Source organism: Uranotaenia lowii, chromosome 2 (genome assembly GCF_029784155.1).
Source record: "Uranotaenia lowii strain MFRU-FL chromosome 2, ASM2978415v1, whole genome shotgun sequence".
Lineage (NCBI taxonomy): Eukaryota > Metazoa > Arthropoda > Insecta > Diptera > Culicidae > Uranotaenia > Uranotaenia lowii.
In genome coordinates this window covers 214,096,448-214,111,127 of record NC_073692.1, presented here as the reverse complement: position 1 = coordinate 214,111,127, position 14,680 = coordinate 214,096,448, and the positions used below count along the sequence as shown (strand labels likewise).

Sequence of the window (14,680 nt, the reverse complement as noted above, 5' to 3'; positions counted from 1 at the left end):
TCAGACAATGCAATTTGTGGATTTCAACAACACCAAACTTTGGTGACCAAAGCTCAATTTGACAAGAAAAGGTATAAATTTTAGTGCCTCGAAACAAATTAAAAACTGTAAAATGGAAGTTTTTTCTAGGGAATGAAATTTTAAGATTTTTTTTAATATTGACATTTATCATAAATTTTTTTTAAACAGCTTAGTGCTCAAGTGATTACTTCACGAAAACTGGAATTAAATTCCATTTCATGTAGGTATGATGAAAAATGCTGCGTATATGTTCTCATTTTTTATTTCTAATATGGACATACTTCGTAGCTTCTTACATCAGCTTTCAGGTTCCTTTTTTTGCACAGTTGATTTGAATTTTTTCTTGAAGGATGGCAAGGCAGAAATTTTTACAAGAATCATTATATTTATGTTAAGCTTGGCAGTTTGCCCGGATATTCAATAGAAAATTTGGGAAAAGTCCGATCCGGCCCGATTGCCCGAATTTATTAAAAAGGCCCGGATTTTGCCATAATTTTTCCCTTTATTTGAAAAATCAAACAAAAAAAAACAAATTGTGTTGTGTTATTTTTTATTTCCAGTCCAAAAAACTTTTTTACGAAAAATATCATGAAAGGTTTTCGGAAGCCTAAAATACGATTTTTTCAAAAGATTTGTTTAATGATTGTTTGATTTTGCGATTGGTCATTTCAGTCAAAAATAAAATTGATTAATCAACAGCCCGTTTACGTATTATCCAATATGTAAACGTGCTGTTAAATAATCAATGTTATTTTTCACTGAAATTGGCGATCGAAAAATTTGTAAAATACGATTTAGGATCTGCTGGTAAGTTATGATGAAAGAGTTAGAATACCCGAACTTTGACAGGTTTCAATATAAAAAAACTCGAATATGTCCGGCCAGAATACGTTCTGAAAAAAATCTGGCAACCTTAAATTATGTACATCACACACAAATACACACAAAGAATAAATTAAACAAACTTAGTCCGAAAAGTCCAATTGACATTCTTTGCCGTAAATTTGAGTTTTTTTTATTTGTTTTCAAGTTGGAAAACTCCTTACAGGGTGAAAAAAACGTCGTGTCTCGCTGAACTCTCAAAAGCGTGGCTCCAGAGAGTGTTATAGCTTAAAGTTAAATTGGTTGTTACTAGCAAAAGCTGCATCTCGCAAACAGCCTAAGGCAATATTTCTCATAGGATCCTTGTAAATATAAACTATTTTATTAACCGTAAATATCGGAGTGTATGGTGGGGGGGGGGGGGGGGGGGTGTTCTGAGTCTATCAAAAAAGAATTTGATATTTGTTCCAGCCTTAGTGAGGTATTTAAATTAATCAAATTTGGAAAAAAAACACTTGTTCTGTTAGCGCTTGGATACTATTAAAAACAAAAATGAACTTCTAAAAAAGTGATATTTTTTGTTTTTGAATATTGACGGAAATGAAGAAGTTTAAGGAAATTGAGAAAATGCATTAAAACTGTTAAAACTATCTAGAATCAAGAAAAAAAAAACTGTAATTTTGGACGAAGTTTGCTTAGTAATCTATACAACTACTTTTTTTTCTGTGTTTTTTTTCTCCACCGTGTGATGAAAAAAATCGGATCCTCAAGGACAAAATGCAAATTATTAAAAACTTTTCGAAAATGGGCTTAGAAAAAAAGTAACATTGAAGACTGGTTTCCTGAAAATATGTTTTCTCTCTAGGCATAATTTACCGCTGTGCTTCATAAGACATTTGAATTGAGGTAATGATGAAGTTCCACATAAATGAGTTCGTTTTTTCCTACAAAAAGGTTCAAAATTTTTTACGAACCATAGAAAGACCTTCAAAAGTTTTCGTTTCTAACAAAAAATGGGAAACAAATGATGTTTCTATTGAATATTCGCGAAAAAGTTTAAGTTGAATATAAAATTCAAATTATTCAAAAAATGATCAAAATTGGCCCGTCGTTTCAAAAGGTTGGTGAAATTCTTTTTTTTTTTGAATCATCAATCATTTCTGACTTGACCAGAAATTTGCTTCAAAGTTCGGATTCAGTTTGTTTTTAGTTTTGGTGTTATATTTTAAATGTTTGAATTCTAGTTTAATTAATCATTTAAATTCAAATTAGATCTCTGGTGTCTCGCAAATATTGATTTTAAATTTGTACTTAGAGTGCTCTAAAGTTATTTTCAAGCAAATTTATAATTCAGAATAAGGATCTTAATATAAACACTAGTTTACAAATTAAAAAAAAAATCGTGAACTTTAACCGACCTATATTTTTAATGTGAAATCGGGCGCTAAATCCGGAAATAATATTCGAAAAAATCGCAGTAGAACAGTTTTTGAGTTATGCTCCAAATGTGAAAATTCGGAAAAATTAAAAAAGTACTGTCTACTTATATTAAAATATCTCGGACTGCATAACAGTAATTTGATATCCCTTTCTTGCATATTAAAGGGGAATAAATTTTCTATCGATCACTCGAACACCATTTTTGAGTCTGAACACTAGTATTGTTGATATTAGTGATTTTAAGATAGTAAAAAAAATATGAAAAACGCATTTTTTAGAGAACATTTTATCAAAATCGGTTGAAAATGGAAGAAGTTATGGCTACTTTAAAAAAAATTAATATCGTATAACCAGTATTTTTTGTTCCTCCTGGGCAAAATACCTTAGAATCCTATTCACGTTTGAGACTCAAACAACCCCTCTCTATGGTCAGATCTTTCTGAAATTTGGCATGTGTACTTTCTGGTTAGCTAAAAATTAATTTTGACATGGAGCGAGTGAGATTTACCATTTCTTTCTATGATAAGTGTACTCCGGTGTGTTAAATGATTAAAAAAAATGCAAAAATTACTTTTTTTTTGTTTCTATTATAGTCGTTTTACCATCTTTATGGCATTCGCGACTTTGTCAACGTTGCAGTTGGCGGAGCGTTACTGAAAAACTTATCCGGTACAACTGTGTTCGATAATTACTCTTGGGCTCGAATTCGCGGACATCAGCTCAGAAGACAACAGACTTGCCAACTGAGCTATACCACAAGCCCGCAAATATTACTGTTATGGTAAATTAGCCATAACTTCTTCAATTTCCAACCCATTTTGATAAATAACCCCATGAAATCTTTGTTTTGAATTGAAATTTAAGAACAATAGAAAATCAGATTTTTTAAATTTTAACATCAAGTCTAAAACTTTCGCTGAAACAAAATGTTTTCTCAAATCGGCGTTTTTTATAATTTTTTCTATCATAATGTCATTAATATCAACAATATTGTTTAACAGACGCAAAAATGGTGTTCGAGTGATCGATAGAAAATTTATTCACCTTTAATATTCAAAAAAGGGATTTCAAATTATTGTTATGTAGTCCGAGATATTTCAATCTAAGTACAAGTACTTTTTAAATTTTTCCAAATTTTCGCATTTTGAGCATAACTCAAAATCTGTTTTACTGCGATTTTTTTGAATATCATTTTCGGATTCAGCGCCCGATTTCACATTAAAAATGACCTTCAGTTTATTAAGTTCAAAAATGTCCTAAACTAGCGTGAATAATTAATCACCTACCAGAAAAGGCGTTGATCTGCTACTTTGATTTTGAATTGTATTAGTAAAATTTATTATATTTTTAGAATTTTTCCTTATTTAATGTGTATTTTTGGTTTTGTTATTCTTTCGAGCTAAATTTGAATTTTGAAAAAAAACCTCATTTTGTCCATGCGAAAACTGACTTTGACTAAAACTACGTTAAAGTGTGAAGAACGTTTTTAAATTTTTTGACAATTGTTTTTCACCTGCCGCTCGTGTATTAAAAATACTACAATTCATCAAATTTTTTTGAATAGATGTTCCTTTTGTGGAAAAAGATACAGTGATATGAAAATTTTGCAAATGCGTACTTTATTTTGTCGCGTGCTGTATGTAGAAAGATTGTTCTATGCATAAAAGGTTCAAAGAAATATTCTAAATTCTAACAATTCTGAAGTTTAAATTTTGATTACGAGTCGAACTCTGAAATCCAACTTCAAAACTAAGCTCGCCAGACTTACCCTGATTTTTTAGACAAATCTTGGAAAAAGTTTGGTTCGACCAGGTTGCCCAGATTTTGTTTAAAAATGTCCGGATTTATTCACTTTTTGCAAAATCAAACAACAATAATCAGATTAAGTCAATATATTTTTTGATTTTTGTGACCAAAACCAAAAATTTTTGTATTAAGTTTTATCAAAATAATCGTACTCGATAATTTGGAAGCCTGAAACATTTTTTAATATCTGATGATGTGTTTTGATGAAAAAGAAATGTTTCAAGTGATTTGATTCTTGATTTTTGTTTTATGGCGGCATCCATAAATTACGTAACGCAAAAAATGCACTTTTTCGACCCCCTCCCCCCCGTATGTCACAAATCGTAACGCTTCAACGTACCCCCCTATGAATATTACGTAACGCTGATAATTACCCCCCCCCCCCTCATCTTCTCATGTTTTTAAATACTGATTTTCGAAAGTAAAAAAAAAAAAATCTGTAAAATGTTATAAACGATCTCGAAACGGAAATACTATCTATCCAAATCGTTTCTTAGCACTCATTGAAGGTAACTCTCTGATAAAATGAATTGATTGTCTTATTACGAGTTGTGCTGTGCTTGTTAACTGATGATCTAGGTATCTTGTTTACTTTATTTTGTTCAAGGAGCAAAACTTTTTATGCAAAATATACTCCACTTAGAAATATTTGTCGGAATAATCAAAATTGCATTTTTTAAACTAATTGACAAAAAATAGTTAAATTTCCGTCTTAAGGCTAAATAGAGTTCTTGGGGGTAAATGTTTTCCAACGGTTATTTCACGTATATTCAATACACATTTCATGGAGTCTATCTCAGAATCTTTGAAGAGGAAAGGATACAAACCAGTTTCAATCCGCTTACAAATTTTAAACTGATTGTGGTTTGCAAATCATTCTGCAAAATTTGCACGACATGCATGAAAAAATTTGAAGGAAAAAATCGTTACGTAACGATGAGCGTACCTCCCCCCCCTCCCCTATGTCACAATTCGTAACGCTCGAGCTTACCCCCTCCCCCCCTAAGAGCGTTACGTAATTTATGGATGCCCCCTATAATTCCTGAATTTAGGTGAAATTTGCCCGGTTTCTGGGTTCAGAATTAGGAAATCATATGCCCGGATTTTCCCAGGTTTTTAGAAAAAAATAGCCCGGATTTGTCCAGAAAAATTCTGGCAACCTTATTCTAAACCTTTTTCCAAGTTTAGAATTTTCTGTTTCTTAGAGCAAGTTCACTGGTGTTGGGAAAAAGTGGTAGAAATTTTGACACTTCCTGCACATTTTTAAAATTTTGCCATGCAAAAACATTTTTAAGATCTGTGGCCTTCTAGTTTTTTTACAACACGTGTTGTATTTTCGCATGCTGTGATGCAAAAATAGCAATATTTCTATCACATACGGCTGAAATAGAAACAGTGTTGCAAAAAATACAACGCCCCAAGATCTTGAAAACATTTTTGCACGGTAAAATTTTCAAAATGTCAAAATTTCTACCACTTTTTCCCAACACCAGTGAACTTGCTCTTGGTGTTTTTAGCGATGATTCTTAAAACGCATGCGTATATTGAGGATTTTTAAATAGCATTTTTTTGTAATCCGTCTATTAATTTATTGTTTTACTAGCTGATCCCGTACGAATTTCGTTTCTCTTTCAGCCATCAATACGTTAAGATGAGTTTAAAATATTGGATACGATGAATTTTTTTGACAACATTCAACAGTGTTCAAAGGCGACACTTTTTCGTGTCCTTCAACTGGAAATGAAAATTAAGAGGTTAATTGGCTTTTTAATGAAATAAATGTGAGAGTGTTTTATTCTCAACCAGTTGGAAAATCAGGGCATTATAGGAGAAACATGCATTATTTGTTTCTATGCACGACTCCTTTGCTTGACCTTCACACTCAAATTGGATACCAAGTATTAATAGACTGCCTCCCACAAAATTCAAAACTCCCTTTTACTATGTTTTCTATTCAAATCCGATGTATAATAACGTCTATAACCTGAAAACGGTGAACCTGAACAGTAAATAAAGACCCGTGACCTAGAACTCGCTACGTGGCATAACTGGCTCATATCTCATAACTTCCATCTGCCGATTTTCATCTCAATCCGATGACTAATCACGACAAAATCGCGAAAATGGTAAACAATAAATATGGACGACCCTTTTTTTTGGACCACGATTCAAAACTTGACACCTGAAATCAATTACCTGTGCTTTGGGTAGGGTCTAACGGGTAAAAAAACACCATTTTCACGATTTTTTTCTAGAGCTATCGTTCAAACAAATGTATTCAATTTTTTTGCATTATACAAAGCATTGTTAAAAGAACATTTAGTAATTGTTTCGTAGAAAAATATTGATAAATGAACCGGTGACGGAGCACTTTCGAGGATGCCTTTTAGAAAACAGGATTTGCGGTGGACACTGTATCTCAGCACAGAATCATCTGATGTCAAAAAATCAGAGCAAAATATTTTTAATAGATGTTTTTCTGGACCCCAACGTTTTTATTTAACTTAAAAAAATTTTTATGAAATTTTTGTGGCTGTTTGAAGTAAAAACTACGATTTTTCACGAAAAAATCCGCCATTTTTTATCTGTAAAATTTCCCCAAAGTAAAAAAAAGAAAAACGTTGGGGCCTGGTATTTTATATGTAGAAAATAAGTTCCAAATTTGAAAAGAATCGGATAAGTAGTTTTCAAATGACGATGTCCACGGACTTTAAAAATGTGCTTTCGAGAAAAACGCGTTTGAAGTTTCTGCTCTTGCTTTCTTGCAGTATTAGATAGGAGGAGATAAAGGCCTATTATTTCTACAGTTTTGCTTCAATTGACTTGAAAATTTGACACAACATTCTTGAAATGTTTTACAATAAGAAAATAAAAAAATTAAAAAACGATTTTTTGAAAGTGTTAGACCCTACCCCCCCCCCCCCCCCCCCTTAAACTGCTATGTGCCAATTTACATTACAATCCTATGCATAATCAAGACAATGGACGACCCCGTTTGCCGATCCCTGGCCCATAATTTGAAACCTGAAAGCAATAGAGCGTCCCTCAAACTCCTATGAGGAAATTTTCATCGCAATCCATGTAAAATCGCCAATATTGCAAAAACATTAAACAGGTGACCCGTGTCTCTCTACTTCTTTTGTGTTGAAAAAAAAAAAATAATAAAAATATTTAACATGCTTCCAACTTATAACGACACTTGTGCATTCGCTCTCCAACATTCAACGAGTGCAGTTGTGTTTTTGGTAGCTCTGTTTTTATTGTGCTGAGTGAAAAAAGTGTGCTTCTACTGGTGCTCGAATTCCCACTACTGATAAGTTTATAGTGTATTGTGAACAAGTGAAAACAAAAGCGCTTTTGTCGTTGGTTTATCCCTTATACCTGGAAGCCTGGCTTCCAGGGTAACCATGGCTGGGAATGATCCCGACATGGATATTGATAATACGAATCTGACCCCTATTCCGAAAACTCAAAGTGATCAACTTTCGTCCCACCCTTCCTCATCTCCCGGAACCAATGAAATCCCTCATGATACTTCCCCGGTACATCCGACATCTGATGATGCTTCAGTGTCGCCATTGGCGTCATCTGTAGAGTTCCGAGTTTTTCCGAGTGATCGATCTAAATACTATCCAGAAACTTCTAAGGGGCCATCCGAGGTTTTCATACGCCAAAAAGACAAACCAATCAACGTACTTCTTTTTTCCGCTGAGGTTTATCAAAATTATCGAACGATTAAAGAGATCCGTAAAATCAGTTTTGGTAAAATTAAAAATGTTTTTGCTAGTCGCGAAGAAGCAAATGGCGTCGTGAGTAATGAACTTCTCAAAATCTTTACCGTATCTATATACCAAGTGAAAGAGTGGAAACTCATGGTGTTATTTATCAATCAGATATTGATCTCCGTTATTTAGTCGAAGAAGGGATAGGTACATTTAAAGATCCGAGGGTACCCACTGTTTCCATATTGGAGAGTAATAATTTGGTAGAGTCTCAAGTTAAAGATGATAGAAAATCATATGTTCCATCCAATGCTTTACGCATAACCTTTGAAGGAACTATTTTGCCTGATTATGTGTTAATAGATCACGTACTTATTCCAGTTAGATTATTTTCTCCGAAACCCATGCTTTGTAACAACTGCAAAAAGTTTGGTCACACTCATCATTTTTGTGCAAACAAGGTACGTTGTGGTAAATGTGGTCAATTTCATAAAGAGAGTGAGTGCTCTGCAGTGGAGGCTGTTTGTATCCACTGTAAGGGAACTCACCCTAGTACAAACAAACTTGTGTGTCCAGTTTACCAGCAGCGTGCTTTGCTGGTAAAAAAAAGAGCATCACAAAGATCTAAGTTAAGCTATGCCGAAATGGTTCGATCGGTTACTGGTTTGGAAGATGAAAATATATATAGTTCTCTGAGTGAAATTTCGGATTACGAGGAAGCTTTCTCAGAGTTAGGAGCACTTGAAAATCAAAAAAGAAAAAAGCTTACTCCTAACCGACGTGCTAAAAAAAAGAAGTTAGTCTCTCATAATTCACCTACCAACAGCACTCAGCCTTCATCTCCCAAACAAACTGAACCGTCTACTAGCTATGATACACATTCGTTGCACCCTCCTGGTTTTATCACAAATGAATTTAGACCCACTTCCCAGAGTAACACATTAACAACAGACAAATTCGATATCTCTCAATTGATTAAACTTTTTTCAAATATTTTCAACCTAGATCCTACTTGGACCGACTTATTACAAAATTGACACCTATATTGAAAACACTTCTTAGAAAACTCATTGTTGCTTGGCCAGTTCTTGGTTTATTTATTGCTATCGATGGCTAATTTGGATCATAGTAAAGTGTTTTCCATCCTTCAATGGAATTGTCGGAGTATTTTGCCGAAACAGGCAAATCTTCGTTCCTTCTTGAAAGAAATTGATGCATCCTGTTTTGCTTTATCTGAAACTTTCCTGATTGAAGAACTTTCATTTAACGTGCCTTCCTTTAAAATTATTCGACTAGATCGCGATACCAGAGCTGGAGGAGTATTATTAGGAATAAGAGATGATTTTTCATTTAATAGAATAGTTTTATCCAATACAAGTCAAATTGAAACTGTTGCATGTTCTTTGAAAATCAATAATGAATCGATTTCGATAGCATCCATTTATATTCCTCCAAACATTAGATTGAATACAAATATGCTTCGTAACGTAATTTCCCAACTTCCTCCTCCAGTTTTGGTACTTGGGGACTTCAACTCACATGGTTGTGCGTGGGGCGAACCAGAGGATGACAGTAGAGCTGCCATAATATATGATCTGCTTGAAGAATTTGAATTGACAATTTTAAATACTGGACAAATAACCCGCATTGCTTGTCCTCCAGCGAGATGTAGCAGGGTAGATTTATCATTGAGTTCATCTACCCTAGCATTGAAAAGCATCCGGGGGGAAGTGACCATCTGCCTATACACATAAGTCTTAATTATTTTAAACAATCCGCAAGTATATCGATTCCGTTTGATTTTTGTAAGAATATAAATTGGAAAAATTATTCAAAATTCATTTCTGACACAATATCAGACACAAGATCCCTTGATCAGAACGAAATCTATTCATTTCTAACAACTTTGATCATACAAGCAGCAACACATGCTCAAACAAAGCCTATTTTAAAAAATTCAATTCCACGAAAACCACCTACTCTTTGGTGGGACAAAGAATGTAGTGAAATTATCAGAAAACGCTCAGAAGCATTTAAAAATTTCCGAAAATTTGGCAGAATAGATTTGTTTTTAACATATATAGAAATTGAGGCAAAGAGTTAACGAATGTTTAAAATCAAGAAAAGAAATTTTTGGAAAACTTATGTAGAGTCACTTACAAAAGAAACTGCTATGTCCAGCCTCTGGTCAACAGCAAGAAAAATGAGAAATTTTGTTCCCCCTCCAAACAACATAGACGAGAATAACACAGATTGGTTGCTACAATTCTCCAGCAAAATATGCCCATCCTTTGTTCCCGTTGAAAATCCTAAATTTGATCAAAACACTGATATTTTTAGAAGCCTAGCTGATGATTTTTCCGTAATGGAATTGGAACATGCATTGGAAGCGTGTAATAATTCATCACCTGGATTAGATGAAATCAAATTTTCTATGATTAAAAACTTACCTACATCAGCGAAACTGCTTCTCATTCAATCGTTCAGTTGGATTTTTAGAACAAACATAATCCCAGATTCTTGGAAAAATATAAAAATTGTGGCAATCATTAAACCAGGTAAAAATCCTAACCACCCTGATTCATATCGACCTATCGGACTGATTTCTTGTTGCAGAAAAACTTTGGAAAAAATGATACAATTTCGTCTGGAGTGCGTATTTGAAAGCAAAAATTTCTTATCACCAACTCAATATGGCTTTAGGCAATCGCGTAGTACAAGAGATTGTCAAGTTTTACTAGCAACTGACATCCAAATTGCTTTTGAAATGAAACAAGAACTAGCTTCAGTATTTCTTGATATAAAAGGAGCATACGATGCTGTGTTAATTGATATTTTGTGTAAAAAGATAAACAACTTTGGAATACCATGTCAGATGACTTCTTTTTTATTTTCTCTCTTATCTTTCAAACGGATGAATTTTTTTTATAAAAATGAAGTTAAAACTATTCGTGACAGTTTTCATGGGTTAACACAGGGTTCTGTACTAAGTCCTTTACTATACAATGTCTATATAAATGATATTGATACATGCATTCAAAATGAATGTATGTTGTTTCAATATGCAGATGATAGTTGCCTCTATTCAAAGGGAAACAAGGCAACACAGATTGAAAGGAACCTTCAAATTTCATTAAATAATCTTTCTGAATGGGCCTTGAAAATAGGATTTGAATTTTCTTCTTCTAAAACCGAAATGGTTGTATTTTCTAAAAAGCGTTCTCCTTCTTCACTCTCTCTTGAGATTAATCGAAATAGAATAAAACAATCTACCAGTTTTAATTATTTAGGAGTGTGGTACGATTCGAAATGTACTTGAAAGATACACGTAAATTATCTCCTGTGCAAATGTCAACGCAGGATGAATTTTCTTCGTACCATATGTGGAACGTGGTGGGGTTCACACCCTAATGATATGATTAAATTATATAAGACTACTATTTTATCAGTACTTGAATACGGAAGTTTTATTTTTCATCAAACGGCAAAATCTCATTTTTTAAAACTTGAAAGGATTCAATATAAAAGTCTACGAATTTGCTTAGGATTATTAACATCAACCCACACAATGTCGGTAGAAGTTTTAGCAGGAGTTTTGCCGTTAAATATTCGATTCATGCAGTTAAACAGTCGTTATTTGATTAACATTCATGTGAGAACTTCGTATATTATGGAGAAAATTGATACATTATTTGAATTGAATCCAGAATCATCCTTTTTGAAGTCTTATCGACAATGTTTGTCGGTTCCGACTTCTCCAGAAACCCATGTTAATTATTTTAATTTTAAATCAGATGACATTTTTATAAACATTAAAGTGGACACATCGATTCAAGAAATCGTTTCTAATTTGAGGGAAAATTATCCAAGGAGGCAGATTCAGCTTATTTGTGAAGAAAAATTCCTAGGATACTCAACTGAAAATTTATTTTTCACCGATGGTTCGTTTAAAGATAACGTTGCGGCCTTTGGGGTTTATAACTCAAACCACTCGGTTTACTTTAAGATGAGAAGCCCCAGTTCAATTTATATGGCAGAATTGACAGCCATTTGGTATGTATGTGAACTTATAAAATATTTACCTATAAATAAATATCTGATTGTCACAGATAGCCTTGGATCCTTGAATGCTTTAAGTAAATTGAGGCTTTGTAGTAAAACCAATCAAGTAATTTTCAAAATTAAGGAAACAATATCGCATCTCTTTAAGAAAGGCTCGGAAGTTTCCTTTCTGTGGGTTCCTTCTCATTTCGGTATTGAAGGAAATCAGAATGCTGATACCATAGCAAAAAGAGGAATTATTGAGGGAGATGAATTTTATCGCGATTTTGATCCAGCTGACTACTATTCAATTATAAACTCTATTGCATTCGAATCATGGCAACATCAATGGAACGAAAGTCAACTAGGAAGATTTTGCTACAGTATAATTCCAACTGTGAACGATAAATCCTGGTTTTCTCAAATTAAGTGTAACAGAATGTTTGTTAAAAATATGTCACGGATCATGTCTAATCACTCGACTTTGAGTTCGCATCTTTTCAGATTTATTATTACCAATTCCAATCTATGCGAGTGTGGCGAGGACTACGAGCACTTAGACCACGTCGTTTGGAGATGTCCAAGGTTCGAAGAACATCGAACGGTGCTCACCAGGGAAATGGATCGTTATGGAAAACCTATTAATGTGCCTATAAGGGATATTTTAGGCATGAGAGACACACATGGCATGTTATTGATCCATGAATTTTTAATGAATTCGAAAGTGAAGTTGTAAGAGATGTTAGAGTCGTAGAGACCCTACTTCCCTGCGCTAGCTCAACAGGGGAACTTTGGATGATCACCGGAGAAATTGGACACTATAACAATTCAATTTATGATTCTTGGGCGGACTTTTAAAACCTATTTGAACTTAACAGACACAAACAACAAGAAAGAATAATTTTGAATTTTAGGGAATGCACTTTAAATTAAGACGCAACAATTTGGATGAAGAAAGACCATACATAACTTTTATTTAAAAAACTTTTCACGTTTCTTTTGTGTTTCGTGTTCTTCAATTTTAGGGGTTAATGAATGAAGAGAAAATATGGTAAGATTTTTGATTTTAATTTTGTACTTGCTTATTTATTTTTCAACTCGATGAACTCGTTGCGGCCGTTTCTCGGTGGTCGACTCGTTGGGGGACTAATGCAGGAACGACGTAACGGGATCCGGATGAAAACAGGAACAGGGCAGTTTCAGGAACAGGTCGGATTGCACTTCGGGCAATCCGCGCAACTACTCGGCCTGTTGGGCGTAGGCCTGTCGTTCACTACGCGGTCCGGGGAGCTAGATAGTTCGTGCACTAAGAAACCACGCGAGTGTCTAACGGCTATCGAGGGGCTTGTAACTTTTGGTCGGCACTGGAACTCCCAGAGGGAATTCCCACCAGGTCTCACCACAGCCTAAAGTGCCCCTTGGGGGTTGTAACGTAGTCGGGGCACTGTCACTTGCACGACCTAATGCACTCACGGGTCACCGGTGGTCTTTACCAAAGGGCTGATGGTGATTAGCGACACTGGGGGAAAACTATTGTTCTGGGGCTCCCTTCACTAAGCCACCTCGACCGACCAGCTGGGGAAAAACGGCGTGAAGTCTTCCAACTGGCCGTTGAATAAAACTATTCAGATCACCACTGGATCTAATATAACGGGGGAAGGGGGTCAGAGCCACCCAATTGCGGATTCGAACGATTGTCACGTTTCGTAAGTGACCGCGCAGTTGCTGCTCTACCTCGGACCGGAACTTGCATAAAAAAGCCGCGCGTCTTGCGAGCTCCTCCTATTTATACTTTTCACCGAAAGGCATGCCTCTCATTTTAGCCCTGTTCCCATTTCCCGTCTGTGATGTTCTCGTCCCCTTCGATGACAGCAACATGACAGGAACGAAACAGGAACTTGACATGTAGAGGGCTGGTGTCTTATTTTCTAACATCTCTTTTTATAGCGTGCATTCCAGAACAAATTATACTAGACTAACAAAACTAATTCCTAACAAATAACTAACTAAATAAATAATGAATGATTACGGCAAAAATAAATAAATAAATAAATAAATAAATAAATAAATAAATAAATAAATAAATAAATAAATGAATAAATAAATGAATAAATAACAAAAATTTTAACAAATAAATAAATAAACAAAAACTAAATCCCTAAGTGACACCAGCCGATTGCTATTAAAATTAGGACAAGACACCACACAAACATGTAGATATCTTATCCTAATTTTAGACATTTACGAACAATAATTTTTATTTACAATATTTACAAAGTTTTCATCCAAACTGGCCCAAAAATCACAATTTTTATTGTAACCAATAAATGAATGGTTACAGAGAGTTATTCATTGTAAATATTTTTGTTAGTCAAAAAAATGTTAATTTCATATATTATTAAAAAAAAATCAAAAATTGTAAATGATTCCCGGCTCAGTGATGGTTTATACCGATAGAGCCTTTAAATGTATTTGGTAGGATAAAAAAAAAACGACACTTGTGCTTACTGATGTGAACAAAATAACCATCAAACATCATGAAATATATTTGCCAAGAGCAATAGAAAAATATGTTCTTTCGATTCTCAGAAGAGAGATAGCAATTTTTTTTTTTACTTATTAGTGCATTGCTCCCATATTGCCGATTTAGAAGTTCCTGTTTGCCTTTCGTGGGAGTAAGGAAAAGTTTCAAATCTGCGACAAGCATTCTATCAAGCAGTGCACATTTTTTTCTAGCATCAATTGACATAAATTTGGGGCCCAGTCAAATAAACTTCGGGGCATGGTTATTTTCCGAAGCCACAAAATTGACGTTCAGGGGCACAATA

At 34.2% G+C, this 14,680-nt stretch overlaps 1 protein-coding gene across 1 annotated transcript in view; it reads left to right on the top strand.

The window, feature by feature from the left end:
- Positions 1-14,680, top strand: part of LOC129744087 (protein disks lost) — an 819,210-nt gene that overhangs the window by 670,316 nt on the left and 134,214 nt on the right. The gene's annotated exons all lie outside the window — the stretch shown is intronic.